At 36.5% G+C, this 19,262-nt stretch overlaps 1 pseudogene; it reads right to left on the bottom strand.

The window, feature by feature from the left end:
* Positions 1–649: 649 nt before the first annotated feature.
* LOC130848431 (elongation factor-like GTPase 1) overlaps positions 650–19,262 on the bottom strand; it is a 57,474-nt pseudogene continuing 38,861 nt past the window's right edge.

The raw sequence follows: 19,262 nt of genomic DNA on the forward strand, positions 1-19,262 counted from the left end.
TTTGATTACCTCAAATGCAAATGATTTGGCACCTTAATTACAGCTGCAAAATCCTTTTACCTTCTGACATAATTTTATCACAGGTCTGAATCACATTCACAAGTCCTGCTTACATTCAACACAAGGGAATTATACAGGGGGAGCTGAGTGATAGATCTCCCTCAGAATTCTGCCTACCACAGTTAGCTGCCTACAGCCGGACATCTTGGTCCTTTCCTTTCTGTATATCTGGCAAGGTTGTACTCTATACAGAATTCTAGTCATTCAATATCCTGGTCAATAAGTGGTATTATCAGTCTTTTTGAATTTTATCTTTTCTTTTGAATGCATACTGTTACCCTATTATTGTTATAGATGTATTTCCCACCTGAAATGGTGTTCATAGTCTTCCAAGTAAAGGCAAGTAGATTTTTTTGCTCTTCCTGGAGTGTCAGCCGTGTCCAGAAAAGCATTATCCGTGTCCAGGATGATATCTAGAACAAATGTTGGAAATGGAAGCAATCTGTTCAGTCACTGTTGTGATGTCAAGCATTGTGGGAACAACTGTAGCCTCTTTTGGTTAAACCCTGCTGATCTACAATAAGGCTCCAAGTAGAATATCTACCAGTGGAAACTAGGTTTGGCCCATGAGCGGTATTGCAGATATCAGTTACTTATTTTGGCTGAGGGTTCTCTGGTTTTTCATGTGTTGCACAATCTTTTCCAGACAAAGACCTTTCTACTTTATCACCATGTTCATGTACTTCCAGGTCTGGTTCTCTGAATCAGCTTTTTCCCCAAAGTGCAAATACTTTTCCTCAGTGGTTGGCACCCAGGACATGTTGCTGGAAATGATTTCCCAATGGCTGAATACCAGTTGTGAGCTGGCCTCTTTCTGATTTCATCCGTGAAGAAAGCCCTTGGCCATGGGCAGCAGAGCCTTAATGGTAAATAAGTCTGTCTAATTTTTCCTTTTTCTAGAAGCTCTCAAACTTTTCTCTTTGATAAGACTTAATAAGCTAAGAACGTTACTTCTGGAAGTGATACCACATATATAAATGCCAGCAGGCACCGAGGTTTCACTTCTAGCACATTGCAACACTCTTCTTTCATGGTGGCAATTAGCTGTCCTGAGAGGAGTCCACAGCAATCAGGCAATAACGCTTCTCCTTTCTGAACAGTCCCCTTCTCAAAAGGCTCAGAGCAGCCATCTTGGTTTTCACCTTGACCAGATTAGGTTTCATCTCCCCCCTGTTCCTCCTTTAATAGACCACTTGGCTCTTGATTCTGCTTATCACTTTCTCCTTGTTGCTCCAAGTTACTTAAGTCCCATATTCTAAGACAAAACAGATGCCCATGAGAGGATCCTCACTCATGGGCCCAGAGGGGGATTGCTATTGGAAGATACAGTGCTATCATCCAGATCTCAGTATTTACTGACTTAGTTGGAAATTTGATCAGTTGGGCCTGGTCATACAAGTTCTGAAAAGCTTTGCTATTATGGACTAATAGGTTGGACCCAAATTTTCTTGGGATAAACAACCAGATTTGGTGAACAGTGGTCCTCCATTTTCTCCCTGTTAAATGATGCTATAGTTTTCCCTTGAATTCCCAGTTCCCTCATAGATCTTCTGATGGGTCATGAATGTTTCTGTCCTGATTCACTGAGGATATCAGTTGCTCCATAGAACAAACCAGATCACTATTTTCTTCCAGAATCTGACCGACTTCTTCACACTGAGCGTGACAAATTTACTGAAAGTTGTTTTGGTGATTAACACATGAGTCAACCTGGATTCCTTCATGGCTTTTGTTTCTTTTGTTTTGTGTATGGCTGTAATTTTTTGTTGATTGGCTATTTATTCATTTACCATATCAATTTTGAAGGTTTTATGATTCTTTCTCTGAATAGAATAGTGGGTTCAGGTACACTGATTTGAATCTTTATAAATTTTTCTTTTATGTTGTCAGGCACTGTTGAAGGTGGATTTCTCTGGCTGTAACTAAAATGTGCCCTCAGCTCAATTTCTTGAATTAAATTCCAAGGGGTCACTTGGTTTAACAGCTTCATTTCTTTGATGAGGTGGGGCATTTCTCTTGGGGGTCTTTATTCAACAGCAACCTTGACAATAAGGGTGGCTACAAAGTTGAATGGAATAAATGGTAGGCAGGATAACAAGCTACACAGTGTTGCATAAATCACCACAAAGTTTTATAGGGATCCTGTTCTTAGAGATGGCCCCTCTAGATTTTCCAGTTCCCAGTTGGATTCCAATCAGAAGATCTGTGTTCCTCAGAATACAAAATGGCATGTGAGGACTTGGGGAAGGACATCTGTTGGAGCTGAGAAACCTAATGGTACCTGTTGCAAAAGCTCAAGCTGACTGTCTTTGGTCCATCTTTATTTTCTTTTATTTCCTCTTCAAGCCATACGCGATAAAATATACTTGATTGTTTTCCTCTTAAAACACAGGTTTAGAGGTCATAATCTCCATCTGTGGCTCATTGCCTCTTGACTCTTTTCGTCTTGGACTTGTTTCACAGGCACTCCCATTTGGGATGGGCTAGAAATACGCCTGCCCCTGAACTGCTGCCAGCTTCTCCATGTGCCTTTGCCTCACAACCTCATGTCAGATTTCTTCTTGGGTGAGAGATCATAGCTTAGTGTGAGGGAAAGCCTTAGCACCAACCACAAATATGTTGGAAACAAAGATTATAACTGGAGGATTATCTTCACTTCTACGTCTCATAAAAGCTGCTTTCAGTGCCTGGGTTTCTTGTGTAAGAGAATCAAACATTTGTCCTCTTGTACGCAGTAATTTCTTCACTCTCTCAGCTATAATATCAAGGAAGCTACGATGTTTCTGACACACTATAGCAAGAACAGTTTGGGATATGGTGGCCACTGAAAGTAAATGGCATTTTTCTGACCTTTAGTATCCAAATGACTTGCCTTCTGGGCTCCAATATTTTATCCTAAAAAACTTACTATTTTTTAAATTTTTTCTTTGTTCTTTTTCAAGACAGCATCATATAAACTACATATATTTTCCAAGATCAACTTTATAAATAGAAATTTCTTTCCTTTTACCTGATCAGTCCTCCTAATTTTCTTATTCTTTATAGTCATGTAATAATCTCCTCATATGTTTTCAAAAGAACTTCCTTTTGATGCCATTCTTTTGACTAGATTTTGTCAAGGAGCTCAATTCCAAAGTCTCGCCCATCACTGGTAACCACATTTCTTTAATCTGGGAGAAGTAACGTGAGAATTGTCCATATCCTCTAAGACAGTGCTTCAGTCAGAGTCTTGCCTTCCTTGTTCAAAATTTGGATTCACTTACAAGTTAGTCTCTGTCTCTGCTCTTCCGTCTAGGACGTTAGAAGTAAAGAGTCCCTGTGAGTGCATTAATCTCTTCTAAAAGATGTCAGATGAGAATAGGCCTCTTGCAGGGTGAATTTCAGTTCCACCCTCAAGTAATCTTGCTTACTAATCGCTAAAACTAGATGAATATTTTTCATCCAGGCTTGTCACAGAACTTCTTATATCTGTAGACAGACTCTATCACATTTACCACAGTGATGTGCCCATCACAAATGCAACCAGCTGTTTATACTTCAGAGGCAAACTCCATATGTCCTGGAGAGTGTATTAGATTAACCAGGTACTCCTCATTATTCAGGTAGATGAGGGGCAGGTGTGGACTTCCCTCAAGCTGGTCAGCGACCTCCACCTGCATGTAAGCTTGGACAGCCTGACTCTTGCATAATGTAGTAAGATGGAAGTGGATTTCATAGTGATCCCTGCTCATTTTCTCTACAGTCCACGTACCTTTACCCTTCCTCAGATATGTCCTGATGATTATTGGCCCTTTGTTCTTCTACATGAATTTTAGAATCAGCATATCAAGTTCCTGCTTGCCAGGCAACTGCCATTACTAGATATAAGACAGGGCGACAGGAGCCAAAACACAGATATGCCTGATGTTGGCAGTATTTCTCTGGAGCTGAATCACCTTATCCAAACTATTGAATCCTGTGGCTGCTTTATTTACTGTGACGACCTCAGCCCCTAACTCAGCTCCAGCTCTCGGCACCCAGCACACCGCATGAGAATGACATATGAGGGCCTCCAGGAGTTTTGTTGTTTGTTTATTTTTGTCATTGTGAGACTGTGATTGACAGAACTTTCTGCTACCCAAACTTGCTTTCTTTCAAAGTCCTCAGGAAATGAATCAAATATCTCTGAGGCTTGCAGCTTATTGGGCTAACAGACTAAGTGGCTACTTGATACTCTCCCTGCCAAATGGCTCTTGGGATTTGAAACAGACCTCTGAGCAGTCTCTTTAAAGGAGGGAGGGCTAAGCTGACCTAACAGCCAGCCACTCACTCAGGGCTAGCAGAATTGTGGCCTGTCATCACAATTAGAAAGAAATAGTATCCACCCTTGTACAGGCCAGATAATTTTTTTTCCAAATATTCACAGGCAGAGTGGAGTATGTCCCTTAATGACCAACAACTGTCCTAAAAAATGAATGGAGACATAAAACTAAAAAGAAAAAAAGAAAAAAAAAGTGAACGGAGACATAAAACCATAGTACCATAAAGGTACAGTTTTGAGATGGGGCTTACTGGGAAAATCTTAGAAGCAGAGAAAAAATAGTGTCCAAAATCTCTTATCTTATCTCACGGCCTCCACTTGGCATAAATGGACTGCATGCACACTGGCCAACATTTGAGGAGCAAGGAAGACAGCCTTAGTAATGCTCTACTTAGTTACAAGTGCAGGGGAGCAGGTAAAATACATGGGACCATGTAAGAGTAGAAGCTTCTTGGTTTGGTAAGTGACTTTTTTAAAAGGGTGATAATATGAAACCCTTTGGCTAATATCAAACTCTTCTGCCATTGAGTTAACTCAGATCTACTGAGCTAAGTATGTTTCAAACAACCAGAGGGGGAAGGAAATGAGCTACCACCACCTTCCAAATCTGTCTTTCTTTAGTGATGTTTAAAAATCTATACATGAAAGTATTCTTCTTTATTACTTCCCAGAAGTGTTTTTATTTACATCTCCCATATATCCATCCTGCATTGCTTTTGTGTATACAGTATAAAATAGAAGTTGATATGTGTGGATGTATGTGTGTGTAAAATATACATATTTTCCCATACGGATATCTAATTAACACAAAACAACTTATTGAAAAGACTATATCTCCTGAGTACACTGACATTGCAGTGGCATATTTGTAAAGTAACAATATGTGTAGGTTTGCTTCTTGATTCTCTCTTGGTTTATTTAGCTGTTCTTCTGCCAATAACAGACTATTTTATTCAATGTTACTCTGTAATAACTCTTGATATTGTTGGAAGACAATTCTCCAGGTGTCTCTCAGATTCCTGCATGTTTTGCAAGCATACGAACTGATTACCATTGTTCTAGTTTAACTTTTCAAGGGTGTTGGTAAAGCGAAGTCTTAGAAGAGAAGAGATAGGACCTTTTTCCAGAGCAAAGAGAAACTAAGCTTATATTCTCTGAAGGTAGAGATAGTATCTATCTCTGGAGCAAAGAGCAAGAATGTTCACTGTCTAAAAGATTCAGGTTCTGTAAGTTTAGAATCTCTCCTATAATGTAATATTTTGCATATGCTGGTGTCATCTGGACCTCTTTGCAACCTCTTTTAGGAATTAAGGCTTAGAGAACTGAGACAAATATACTGTTGCTGTTCTGACTCAAGGATAGATGCTCATATGATTTTGTTATGTGAGTGATGCTGGCCTAAACTGGTAGCTTCCTTCCTTCAGTAGACTAGATCATAATGTGAGGCCAAAAGGCAAAGGTTAAGACTGCAAAAACATGCTGATTTTCAGAGAAGTGCATAGAAGCAAACCATAAAGAACCACCAAAATGAATAAGCAAGTGAGATATCATTCTGTCTACAAACACAATATTAATCCATGTTTTGAGTATATGATTACATGCTATGTCCAAAATATATAAATTCTATGGTGTCATTTTAAGTAAATTGAAGCAAGTCTATCACAGATTTCACATTTTTTTTCATTGATTCTTTTTTCTTAAATCAATGCAATGATTATCACAATAGTATTAAAGAATAATATCTAAGCATTTCATTTTTAAATCAAGAAGTAACTCTGGTACACTTTTATGGAATTATAAGGGATTAGATAAATGAGATTTAGATTTGTTAAACCTACCCAACATTAACACTATGAAGTTCTTTTTGATTAATTTCATTGTACTTCTTTTTCTATAATTAAAGGATGTCCTATCCATCTTATCTAGATAAAATATGCCCACAGATTCTAAAAGCTAAAGAACGCCAAGAATCAGTATTAAATTTAAAGACAAAGTGTTTCAAAGCAATTAATTAAAGTTGGCCGCACATCAGATAAAAGTACCACATAATAAATTCCTTAGAAACAGATGTAAAAAAATCTAAGAGTTAAAGTTTCAGACCTACTCTCCTATTGATTTGATTTGTAGGGAGACAAAGGGTTAGTAGTCCCCAACCCTGTCCCCACACACTGCTAAACCAAAGTGTTCTTGCATTTTTCATTTCATACCAGATCCTGACATCCTTTTGAATTTATTTTACATACTTGGGGAACATGAATACAACTTCATGCTTTCATCCTTTTATAAGACATTCATTATGTGCATTAACTGACAGCTGTGAAATTATCTGCCACTTGTCTTAAATAAAAGCAAGAAAATTCAAAATAGATGTGCATTCTGTACTTAGGCAAATTTCACAGAATCTTCTTTAATTCAAATTTCTTCAGACACTTCTTTTAATATAGGCTTTAAGTACAGTGAATATGTTCAGTCATTACTACATATTGAGTGTCTGATGGTTTTTGAAAGCTCAGGAGGCAGTCTACATTTTTCTCACTTGTTTTTAGTGTAACTAGGTTTGGCAGCTCTATGTGGGTTTTTGCATCTTAAAAATTTCCATCTCTATTGCATTTTATTGTATATTAATGCTGTTCTTTAAATTGTTTTAATATTCATTTTGCCATTTAAGGCAACGTTGTCCAAAAAGAAATGACTCGTGAGCACAACATTTTCAGCCATTGAAGCTGGTGCCACTTTTTAAAGATCCTTTTTGGTGACAAATATGAAAAAATAGCTAGTGGGAAAAGTATGTTTCCCTTAGAGAAGAGTGTCTGGGAAAATAGTAATGGTCATTTCTAGATATAAGCCTTTGTTCTGCTTTTCAGAAAGATGAAGAAGATCTGATCAGATGAGAAGACAAGGACAACAAAACTGTATAAAATGAGTAAGAGTGAAAAGCCCTTTCCTGGAAATTCAGCTGTGGAGACTCCCATCATCTTTTCACTATTATTTAGGTTTTATGGCAGTAAACTGCAGTAAACAAAGTAATAGCTGCTTTATGGAGTAAAAGATTATCCAACCCTTAGTTTCAATTGCTTGGGCAAAGCTTCCTTTGGAACATGTTCACATACTTTACAAAATTAATGTGTACTTTTGTATTTAAAATATAGATATTAGACAGAGTGATAGATGGATAGATACGTAATAGATGTTCTCTTAATAATTGAATCAGCATACAGCCATAATGGCACATTACTGCTTTTTAATTTGACTTCTTTTGTTTTGATTGGTAGCTTTATATTTACCAAAATAAAACTGCAGGTTACTAGGCAGTTATAATATTTAATACCTTGTGCTTCTAAGATTTTCTTTGGGATGTATAGGTCTGCCTTAGGTAATATGTCTGCTAAGATAAAAACTTAAATCACTACAGTATACTATTTCACATCAGGATTTACCTCAGTTTGTGTGTTTATGTTTGTTGACTAAGTGTGAGTAGTTATGTTATTCTTGTAGTTATTTTACTACGAGGATGATGATTATTACTACTGCTATTATCATTAATGAGAAGACATGGACAAATAACTTCAGCTACAAATATGAAAATGTAATCATATTAAGTGCAGCAAAGCAGAGGTATAATTCAGTGAGATGGTATAAGGGGATATAATACTTGTGGAGAAGTCGTGGATTGTTTTCAAGTGGAAGAATCTATTTAAATGACATACGAAAGATGATTAGGTGTTAATTAGGTTAAGTATTTGCAATTCCAATAAAAACTCTATCAGTATTATTCATGAGGTTTGACAAGCTGCTTCTATATTTTACTTGGAAAAACAAAGTATAAGAAGAGCCATGTTAAGTTTGAAAAATGATAGGAACAAATTGAAGAAGCTTGCCCCATCAGATATCAAAATATAATAATTAAAAATATGGTATTAACCAATGAAGATGTAATTAGAAGAGTAGAACTAAATAAAGAACACAGAAAGAAGCCTCTGCTTATTAGGAAATGAAGTATGATATAGGGGCCATTGCAGATCAATGTGAAAAGGTGGACTAGATATTAAATGCTTCCTGCACAATTATCTGTATGGGAAAAAATTAATCCATATCTGACATCATATATATTGAAAAACTTTAATTTTAATTTTAAATTTAGAAAGAAAATATAATATACTCTCTTCATAAAATTGGAAATTTCTTAAATAAGGCATATAAAACACAAACTTTAAAGAAAAATATTGATAAATTTGATTACATTATAATTTACAACAATTTATATTCATGAAAATACATCAGAAAGATAAAATACAGTCTTAGGTGAGGAGATATTTCCCATAATATATTTTTAAAAATTAAAAATTAAGGAGAAAAGGTAAACCCAATAGACTAACAAACAATATTAAGTCGAACAATTCATAGAAGAGACTAATAAACAAAATGGACTCAAATTTTCTACTGTCAGGAGAATGCAACTAAAAAACCTAGTAAGATAGAATTTCACAGTAAGTGGTAACAAAGATGCAGAGAAATGACATCTCTTTTATTCTGCTAAGGAAATATGAACTGGTACAATCATTTTAGTCAGCAGTATGATAATTCCTAGAAAAATCGGAGATGCACATACAATGAATGCTACCTAACCATATATATGCACACAAAAGAAATACACTAGCTTGTTCATACCAACATTTTTTTTATCGATCAAGAAAAGAAAGGGTAATGGAAAGAAAGGAGGGGAAAAGGGATGGAGGGAGGAAGGATGGAAAGAAAGAGGAAAATTTAAAACCCTAAATGTAATCTTTAGAAGAATGGATGAGCAAGTGATGCTGTATTCCTACATTAGATGTCAAACAACAATAAAAAGGGATAAACTAGTTCTGTATGTATAAATATGGATGAACTTTTCAAGTAATATTGGGTGTAAAAAAGTTAAAAAGTAAATTGCATATGAATATATACTGTGATATTCAATGGTATCTACTATGATCCCGTGTATATAAAGTTTTAAAGCATGTAAAACAGTGATTCATTGCTTAAGAGTACATATATATGTAGTACAAACTATTTGTTAAATGTGTGGAATTGATAAACCTTCAAATTAGAATACTGATTATCAGGAATTGAGAATGGGAGAGGAAGTATATATGCTTGGAGTGACAGGGATTCAACTCTACTGGCAATGTGTTATTTCTTATGTTGAGTGATGTAAACATGATTGTTGGTTATATTCCTTTTTTTTTTTTTTTTTTGTATGTCTAACAGGAGGTAAGGACTTTCCAGTTAGAGGAATTGGTGTACACATAGGCCCAGAGGAAGGAAGAGGCATGAGACTAAAAGAAAGCCAGTGCGCTCAGGTGGAGCCCATCAGGGCCAGAGTATTTGAGATGAGACCATACAAGTTAGGTAGGTAGGAAGATCATGCTGACAGAGTCTTGCTAGCTGTGCTAAGAGAGCTTTGCTCTCCAAGTTACGGGGAAATTTTGAAAGAATTTGAGTAGAAAAGTGATGTAATCATATTTTTTCTTGTAAAACAATATAGTCCCAATTTTATTGTTTAATAATGTTTTCCTTCTGTCTGATTTTATGGATATAATCTAAATTTAACCATAGATATTTGAGATAAAAATATAATCAAAATTTGTACTATCTTTTGCATAAGTAGGAGACCTACAGAAACATAGGACATGGTTGCTTTTTCACTAGGGATTTTACAGGACATTAGATTTTCCTAGAAGCTAATAGATTACACACACAAGACTATTCATGTCCCTGGCACAAAATCAGTGTACTGAATATTTTCCCATAAAGCTACACATGGAGCGAAATTATTGTCTCCCTGGTCTCATTTAAGTATTAGTGCTAATTTTGATTCCAGAATATTAGAAAGGGTAGTATTTGGATCAACTCTTAAAACAGGATTTTTCACACATGGTTAATTTTTGTAATTTAAATAAACACAACTTTTTAAATTAGATTGAATGCTTTTCAGGTTTTTTGTATCTTTTTTCATCAAATACAAACTTTTACGGTGTTCCACATAAATAAGTAGGTGCTAAAGATGTTGCACATTGACCAGAGTTCCTTATACTTAATAGAAATATGTCAGTCCTCAAGTCAGTGGTGCAATACTTTGAGGAAATGACACTGCCTCATTCGCTTCATAGAACAGGTTTCATAACTTCTGCTTTAGCTTCCTCTTCCGGGAAATAAATGTACTATAAGACTTCTTAATGACTAACAGATTCTTCCTATGGAGCTGAAGCTGCTGTGTTTTCTGCCTCATTCTTCTTCAGCAAGTGAACAACTCTGAGGAATACAACAAAACTTAACATTCATGATAACTTATCCCATCCATCATTAGAACTGTCACACTGCTGTAGTGCTGAGGTAATAGATCTTTGGTGCAAAGGCACCATCATGATACATTACTCAAAAGGTAGGTTCTTCTGAACAGTGGATTCAGCATAATAAGAATCTTGGCAATTGTTTGGAAACATAAGTTTTCAAAATGACATCTTATGCCAGACCCAATGCCACCTTCCACTCGATAAACAAACTACCTGTTACATAAAAGGAGTGAAACATGCTTTGGAATGCTACATACAAATATATCAATGAACAATTGTATGATTTTAGAAATTAAATTTAATAAATCTATGTATCTAATGAAATTTAAATTTAGAAGTAGATATTTTAAAGCTTGTAAGCTATCTTAAATTCTTTTATGTCTTTTTCTCCTACAGTAATTACTTACACATATACACAGTATCTCAGTGTAACTAAGTAATAGAGCAAAATAATTTTTAAAATATAATATTACAAAAAATCATACTGCAATGTTTTCAGTATATACTATTTACTTTTTTGTCTTTTGAATATCAGATCCATTGTATCGAATTCATTGTTTGATCTTATTAAAAATAAATATTGGATGCATTGGGAATGCACGGAAGGACGCAGTAATTCTCACAGAGAACCAGCTGAACACCAGCAGACGGCCTTGGACACCGGATGGGACTGCGGGGAGCTCGACATAGCCGGTAGGGAGGCATCTACGAGGGCTCAAAGAGGGTGAAGCGGTGGAGCTGTGGCAGACTGGAGGGAGTGAGAAACATTCGGAGGGTCCGCAGCGCAGCTCAGCGTTCCCAGACCAAGACATCGATCCGCAGCTGAACGGAGGGTCCAGGAGCGGGAGTGTGGGAGCAGGAGAGCTGGTTCAGTGTGGGAAACATTGTTGCCGGTAGGGTGACGGACCAAGAGGACAGGAGGGAGGAGGCCCGCGGAGAGGAGTGCCCGTTCCTGAGAGCTGCCCGGCCATGATGGCGGCTGGAGGCTGCAGGCTCACTGGCGGCTGGGAGGAGCCACGCACATAGCCTCTCTCTCTCTTTCTGGGCCTCTGCAACAGGCAGTGGAGAGATGCCCTGCGGGCCACCTAAGGCGCTCAGGGATAACAAGTACCCTCAGGCACTCGGGTGGGGCTAGATTAAAACCCCTTGCAACGCCAGCAGCAGGGAGGCTGCCGAGAGAAAAAAAAAAAAAAAAAGAAAAGAAAAAAGCCCAACTCTAAGACTTTCTGTTTACGCCTGAGCCACCGGCGCCCTCTGCAACAGGCACCTCCAAGCCTGACTGAGACATCAGTGCGCCACTGCTCACTCCCTCCCAGGAGAAGGAGCCACTGTTGTACCCTCTCCCTCCCCACACACCGACGCTTACAGACGAACAATAAAGGAACCTCTGCTGGTTACAGAATAACGCAAAAAAACCCAAGGACAAGCAACCCCAAAAGTTTGGACAACCATGAGGAAACAAAGAAACACCATGCAGGCAAAGGAGCGAGAAAAAAACCCACAAGACCAAATAAATGAGGAGGAAATAGGAAAAATGCCTGAAAAGGAATTTAGAGTAATGATAGTAAAAATGATACAAAATCTCGATAACAAAATAGAGAAAGTACAAGAAACAGTTCATAAGAACTCAGAAAAACAAACAGCAATGGATAACAAAATAACTGAAATTAAAAATACTCTAGATGCTATAACCAGCAGAATGACTGAGGCAGAAGAACGAATAAGTGAGTTGGAAGATAGAATGGGGGAAATAACTGCCACAAAGCAGGAAAAAGAAAAAATAATAAAAAGATTAGAAGACAGTCTCAGAGACCTCACTGATAACATTAAGCGTACCAACATTCGAATTATAGGCATCCCAGAAGAAGAAGAAAACAAGAAAGGGTCTGAGAACATATTTGAAGAGGTTATAGTGGGAAACTTCCCCAACATGGGAAAGGAAATAATTCACCAAGTCCAAGAAGCACAGAGAGTCCCATACAGAATAAACCCAAGGAGAAATACACCGAGACACATATTAATCAAACTAATGACAACTAAACACAAAGAAAAAATATTAAAAGCAGCAAGAGAAGAGCAACAAATAATATATAAGGGAAAACCCATCAGGATAACAGCTGACCTTTCCACAGAAACTCTGCAGGCCAGAAGGGAATGGCAGGATATACTGAAAGTCCTGAAAGAGAGAAACCTACAGCCAAGAATACTCTACCCAGCAAGAATCTCATTCAGATTTGAGGGAGAAATCAAAAGCTTTCCAGACAAGCAAAAGTGAAGAGAATTCAGCACCACCAAACCAGCCTTACAACAAGTGCTAAAGGAACTTCTCTAAGTAGGAAACACAAGAAAAGGAAAACACCTACAAATACAAACTCAAAACAATTAAGAAAATGGTAATTGGAACACACATGTCAATACTCACCTTAAATGTAAATGGATTAAATGCTCCAACCAAAAGACACAGACTGGCTGAATGGATACAAAAACAAGACCCTTCTATATGCTGCCTACAAGAAACCCACTTCAGACCAAGGGATACATATAGACTGAAAGTGAAGGGATGGAAAAAGATATTCCATGCAAATGGAAGTCAAAAGAAAGCTGGAGTAGCAATACTCATATCAGACAAATTAGACTTGAAAGTAAAGACTATTAAAAGAGACAAGGAAGGACACTACATAATGATCAAGGGATCCATCCAAGAAGAACATATCACAATGGTAAATATCTATGCCCCCAATATAGGAGCACCTCAATACATAAGGCAAATGCTAACAGCTATAAAAGGGGACATCGACAGGAACACAATAATAGTGGGAGACTTGAACACCCCACTTACATCAATGGACAGATCATCCAAACAGAAAATAAATAAAGACACACAAGCTTTAAATGACACATTAGACCATCTCGACTTCATTGATATTTATAGGACATTCCATCCAAAAACGACAGACTACACTTTCTTCTCAAGTGCACACGGAACATTTTCCAGGATAGATCACATCTTGGGTCACAAATCAAACCTCAGCAAATTCAAGAAAATTGAAATCATATCAAGCATCTTCTCAGACCACAACGCCATGAGACTAGATATCAATTACAGGAAAAAAACTGCAAAAAAGACAAACACATGGAGGCTAAACAATTCACTCCTAAACAACCAAGGAATCACTAAAGAAATCAAAGAGGAAATCAAAAAAAATCTAGAAACAAATGACAACAAAAACACAACAACCCAAAACCTATGGGATGCAGCAAAAGCAGTTCTAAGGGGGAAGTTTATAGCAATACAGTCCTACCTTAAGAAACAAGAAAATGATCGAATAAACAACCTAACCTTACACCTCAAACAACTAGAGAAAGAAGAACAAAGAAACCCCAAAGTGAGCAGAAGGAAAGAAATCATAAAGATCAGAGCAGAAATAAATGAAAAAGAAAGGAAAGAAACCATAAGAAAAATAAATGAAACTAAAAGCTGGTTCTTTGAGAAGATTAACAAAATGGATAAACCATTAGCCAGACTCATCAAGAAAAAAAGGGAGAAGATGCAAATCAACAGAATTAGAAATGAAAAAGGAGAAGTAACAACGGACACCTCAGAAATACAAAAGATCATGAGAGACTACTACAAGCAACTATATGCCAATAAATTGGATAACCTGGAAGAAATGGATACATTCTTAGAAAAATACAATCTTCCAAGACTGAACCAGGAAGAAATAGAAACCATGAACAGACCAATCACAAGTATGGAAATTGAGACAGTGATTAAAAATCTCCCAACACACAAAAGCCCAGGACCAGATGGGTTCACAGGCGAATTCTATCAAACATTTTGAGAAGAGTTAACACCTATCCTTCTCAAACTCTTCCAAAATATTGCAGAAGGCGGAGCACTCCCAAACTCATTCTACGAGGCTACCATCACCCTGATACCAAAACCAGGCAAAGATGTCACAAAAAAAGAAAACTATAGACCAATATCACTGATGAATATAGATGCAAAAATCCTCAACAAAATACTAGCTAACAGACTGCAACAGCGCATTAAAAAAATCATACACCATGATCAAATGGGGTTTATCCCTGGGATGCAAGGATTCTTCAATATACGCAAATCAATCAATGTGATACATCATATCAACAAATTGAAGGATAAAAACCATATGATCATTTCAATAGATGCAGAAAAAGCTTTTGACAAAGTTCAACATCCATTTATGATAAAAGCTCTCCAGAAAATGGGCATAGAAGGAAATTACCTCAACATAATAAAAGCCATATATGACAAACCAAAAGCCAACATTGTTCTCAATGGAGAAAAACTGGAAGAATTCCCTCTAAGAACAGGAACAAGACAAGGGTGTCCACTCTCACCACTATTATTCAACATAGTTTTGGAAGTTTTAGCCACAGCAATCAGAGAAGAAAAAGAAATAAAAGGAATCCAAATTGGAAAAGAAGAAGTAAAATTGTCACTCTTTGCAGATGACATGATATTATATATAGAAAACCCTAAAGACTCTACCAGAAAACTGCTAGCACTAATTGATGAGTTTAGTAAAGTAGCAGGATACAAAATTAATGCTCAGAAATCTCTTGCATTCCTATATACTAACAACGGAAGAGCAGAAAGAGTAATTAAGGAAACTCTCCCACTCACCATTGCAACCAAAAGAATAGAATACCTAGGAATAAACCTGCCTAAGGAGGCAAAAGATCTGTATGCAGAAAACTTTAAGACATTGCTGAAAGAAATCAAAGACGACACAAACAGATGGAGGGACATACCATGTTCCTGGATTGGAAGAATCAACATCGTGAAAATGTCTGTACTACCCAAAGCCATTTACAGATTCAATGCAATCCCAATCAAATTACCAATGGCATTTTTCACAGAACTAGAGCAAGAAATCTTACGATTTGTATGGAAACGCAAAAGACCCCGAATAGCCAAAGCAATCTTGAGAAGGAAAAATGGAGTTGGTGGAATCAGGCTTCCTGACTTCAAACTATACTACAAGGCCATAGTGATCAAGACAGTATGGTACTGGCACAAAAATAGAAAGGAAGATCAATGGAATAGAATAGAGAACTCAGAAGTAAGCCCAAACACATATGGGCACCTTATCTTTGACAAAGGAGGCAAGAATATACAATGGAAAAAAGACAGCCTCTTCCATAAGTGGTGCTGGGAGAACTGGGCAGCAACATGCAAAAGAATGAAATTAGAACACTTCCTAACACCATACACAAAAGTAAACTCCAAATGGATTAAAGACCTACATGTAAGGCCAGACACTATAAAACTCCTTGAGGAAAACATAGGCAGAACACTATATGACATCCATCAAAGCGCCATCCTTTTTGACCCACCTCCTAGAATCATGGAAATAAAATCAAGAATAAATGAATGGGACCTCATGAAACTTAAAAGCTTTTGCACAGCAAAAGAAACCATAAACAAGACTAAAAGGCAACCCTCAGAGTGGGAAAAAATACTTGCCAATGAAACAACGGACAAAGGATTAACCTCCAAAATATACAAGCAGCTCATGAAGCTTAATACCAAAAAAGCAAACAACCCAATCCACAAATGGGCAGAAGACCTAAATAGACATTTCTCCAAAGAAGACATACAGATGGCCAACAAACACATGAAAAGATGCTCCACATCACTAATCATCAGAGAAATGCAAGTCAAAGCCACAATGAGGTATCACCTCACACCAGTCAGAATGGCCATCATCACAAAGTCTGGAAACAACAAATGTTGGAGAGGGTGTGGAGAAAAAGGAACTCTCCTGCACTGTTGGTGGGACTGTAAATTGGTACAGCCACTATGGAAAACAATTTGGAGGTTCCTTAAAAAACTACAAATAGAACTACCATATGATCCAGTAATCCCACTACTGGGCATATACCCAAAGAAAACCATAATCCCAAAAGAAACTTGTACCATAATGTTTATTGCAGCACTATTTACAATAGCCAGGACATGGAAGCAACCTAAATGCCCATCAACAAATGAATGGATACAGAAGATGTGGCATATATATACAATGGAATATTACTCAGCTATAAAAAGGGATGAGATGGAGCTATATGTAATGAGGTGGATAGAACTACAGTCTGTCATACAGAGTGAAGTAAGTCAGAAAGAGAAGGACAAATATTGTATGCTAACTCACATATACGGAATCTAAAAATGGTGCTGTTGGACTCAGTGACAAGAACAAGGATGCAGATACAGAGAATGGACTGGAGAACTCGAGGTATGGGAGGGGGCGGGGGGTGAAGGGGAAACTGAGACGAAGCGAGAGAGTAACACAGACATATATAAACTACCAACTGTAAAATAGTCAGTGGGAAGTTGTTGTATAACAAAGGGAGTCCAACTCGAGGATGGAAGATGCCTTTGAGGACTGGGGCGGGGAGGGTGGGGGGGGCGTCAAGGAAGGGAGGGAAGATGGGGATATGTGTATAAAAACGGATGATTGAACCTGGTGTACCCCCCCCCAAAAATAAATAAATAAATAAATAAATAAATAAATAAATAAATAAATAAAATAAATAAATATTGATTCTTCTTGGAATTTTCATTGATTCTTCAATGTTATATATAGTTTATTTTACCAGACAGGTTACACTAAACAAACTGAAATCATCCACAGTATACATGAATGATTATCATTCTTACCCATAAATAAAGGTATTTTGGGAATATAGTCAATCTTTCTAGTAGGTGTTATGAATTTATTAAGAAATAGGTTCTACTGAAAATAAATTACCATTTTTCCTGTAAACTCAATATTCTTTTTACTATAAATGGATTTTTAATTAGGTCCAAGCTACTTCCTTTACCTTTATTTAATTATTAGCTATAAATTAAAGTTATTCCAATACCAAGAGTATTGGTTTTGTGTGTGTTCAATTGTGCTATCTCCTTCAGTATATCAGATTTATGTTGAACACTTTTATTAATAAAAGATTCAAAATATCAAAGACCGGTCAATACACATCACACTTGCATAAAGGATCAGAAAGCCCCATGATGGTAAAAATAATTATCCCAACAAATTCCCTGTGGCTAAATCACTGCCCAATGGCAAGGTAGTCTGGGACAGAAAACTAAGCATGCCCCTCAATATAAGAAACAACAGCTCTTCAAAAAATAGCACTTCCAAAGATATATTAAGGAAAAGAAGGAAAAGATCCAGAATGTTAGCCATATCTATCTATATTTAAATCTATATATGTATATATATGTCTAATTTATTCTCTCTCTCCCCTCTCTCAAATAACATCAGATTTCTTAAGGCCCTACCTAATTCTAATTTCTTTTATACTTTAACATTTGACATGTATTAATCTACCTGAGTGACTCATAACTTCCAAAAACACAGTAATTTAATAAATCTGTTTAAAAGGATGATAGATAACAAGGCTAAACAATCTTTTTCTTCCTTGAGGATTTTTAAATGCCCATTCTCCTTTTAAAAAGATAATAAATGATTATAAAAGTAAAAAAAGATTTTACTGTTAAATTTTAATAATTTCATCCAGAGAATTTTTTTTCTCTCAGATCAATGCTTTCCTTGTGTGTCTTTTAATAAATGGCATTGTATCCTTTGGACAATGTCCCAACATTTTATGTACTTATGTAATCACAGACTACAAAAATATTGGCTTTTATGTATGTCTATTTTTGCAAACTTCCCATAATCACAAACAGAACTTGGGTCTACTTGTTCTAATCATATAATACCACTAGTAATATACAAAATTTAAAAAGCAGTGTTAAGAAAAAACAAAGACTAAATATTAAAATGAAACAGATTTTAAGCCCTGAAAAGAGAAAACTCTACACAAGTGTAAACCTCATTCAAAATTTAACTACATCATTATCAAGTATCACAGATTGTGTAGAATAAATTCACACCTGATGTAGAAATTTGGTAGCACAAGAAAAAGTCTTCTGTGGGTCCTCATAAAATAATGAAAAATTCGCTCATAAATTTCTTACCAACATTTCTACAAAAACTGTAATATCGTTTTTAATTTTTTTCTTATACTTTTCCTCAATGAAACCTAATGAAGAACGATCTGGAAAATGGATATTTGTTAATATTCTCTGCTACTTTTCATATTTTCAGGCATCAAATATCCCTTTATTTCCTTCTTTTCACACATAGAAAATACTCTGAAATTCCTCAAAAGAAATAATCCAACTTCCTGTCCAGGCCCTCCAGCTCAGAGCCAAATTCTCTGGATAATGAATTTTATGCCATGTTTGGGTTTAGTTCCTTTTGGTCCACTGACCTATAAACACAAAAGATAAGTTATTTGCCCACACACTTCACACACACTTACACACTCACATGCATGCATGCGCACACCATGCAAAATGGTGGAAGAGTGATAATTAATGTTCCTTATTTAAAATGAGGGGAACAAAGGGAAGAAAACCCAGGAATTCATTTTATTCAAGTCAAAACCGCAGAGATATATCTATACATCTAGAGATAGATCTCATTTTCAAAATATTTCCTTGTCTCCACCCTAGA

Source organism: Hippopotamus amphibius, chromosome 3 (assembly GCF_030028045.1).
Source record: "Hippopotamus amphibius kiboko isolate mHipAmp2 chromosome 3, mHipAmp2.hap2, whole genome shotgun sequence".
In the NCBI taxonomy this organism is placed as follows: domain Eukaryota; kingdom Metazoa; phylum Chordata; class Mammalia; order Artiodactyla; family Hippopotamidae; genus Hippopotamus; species Hippopotamus amphibius.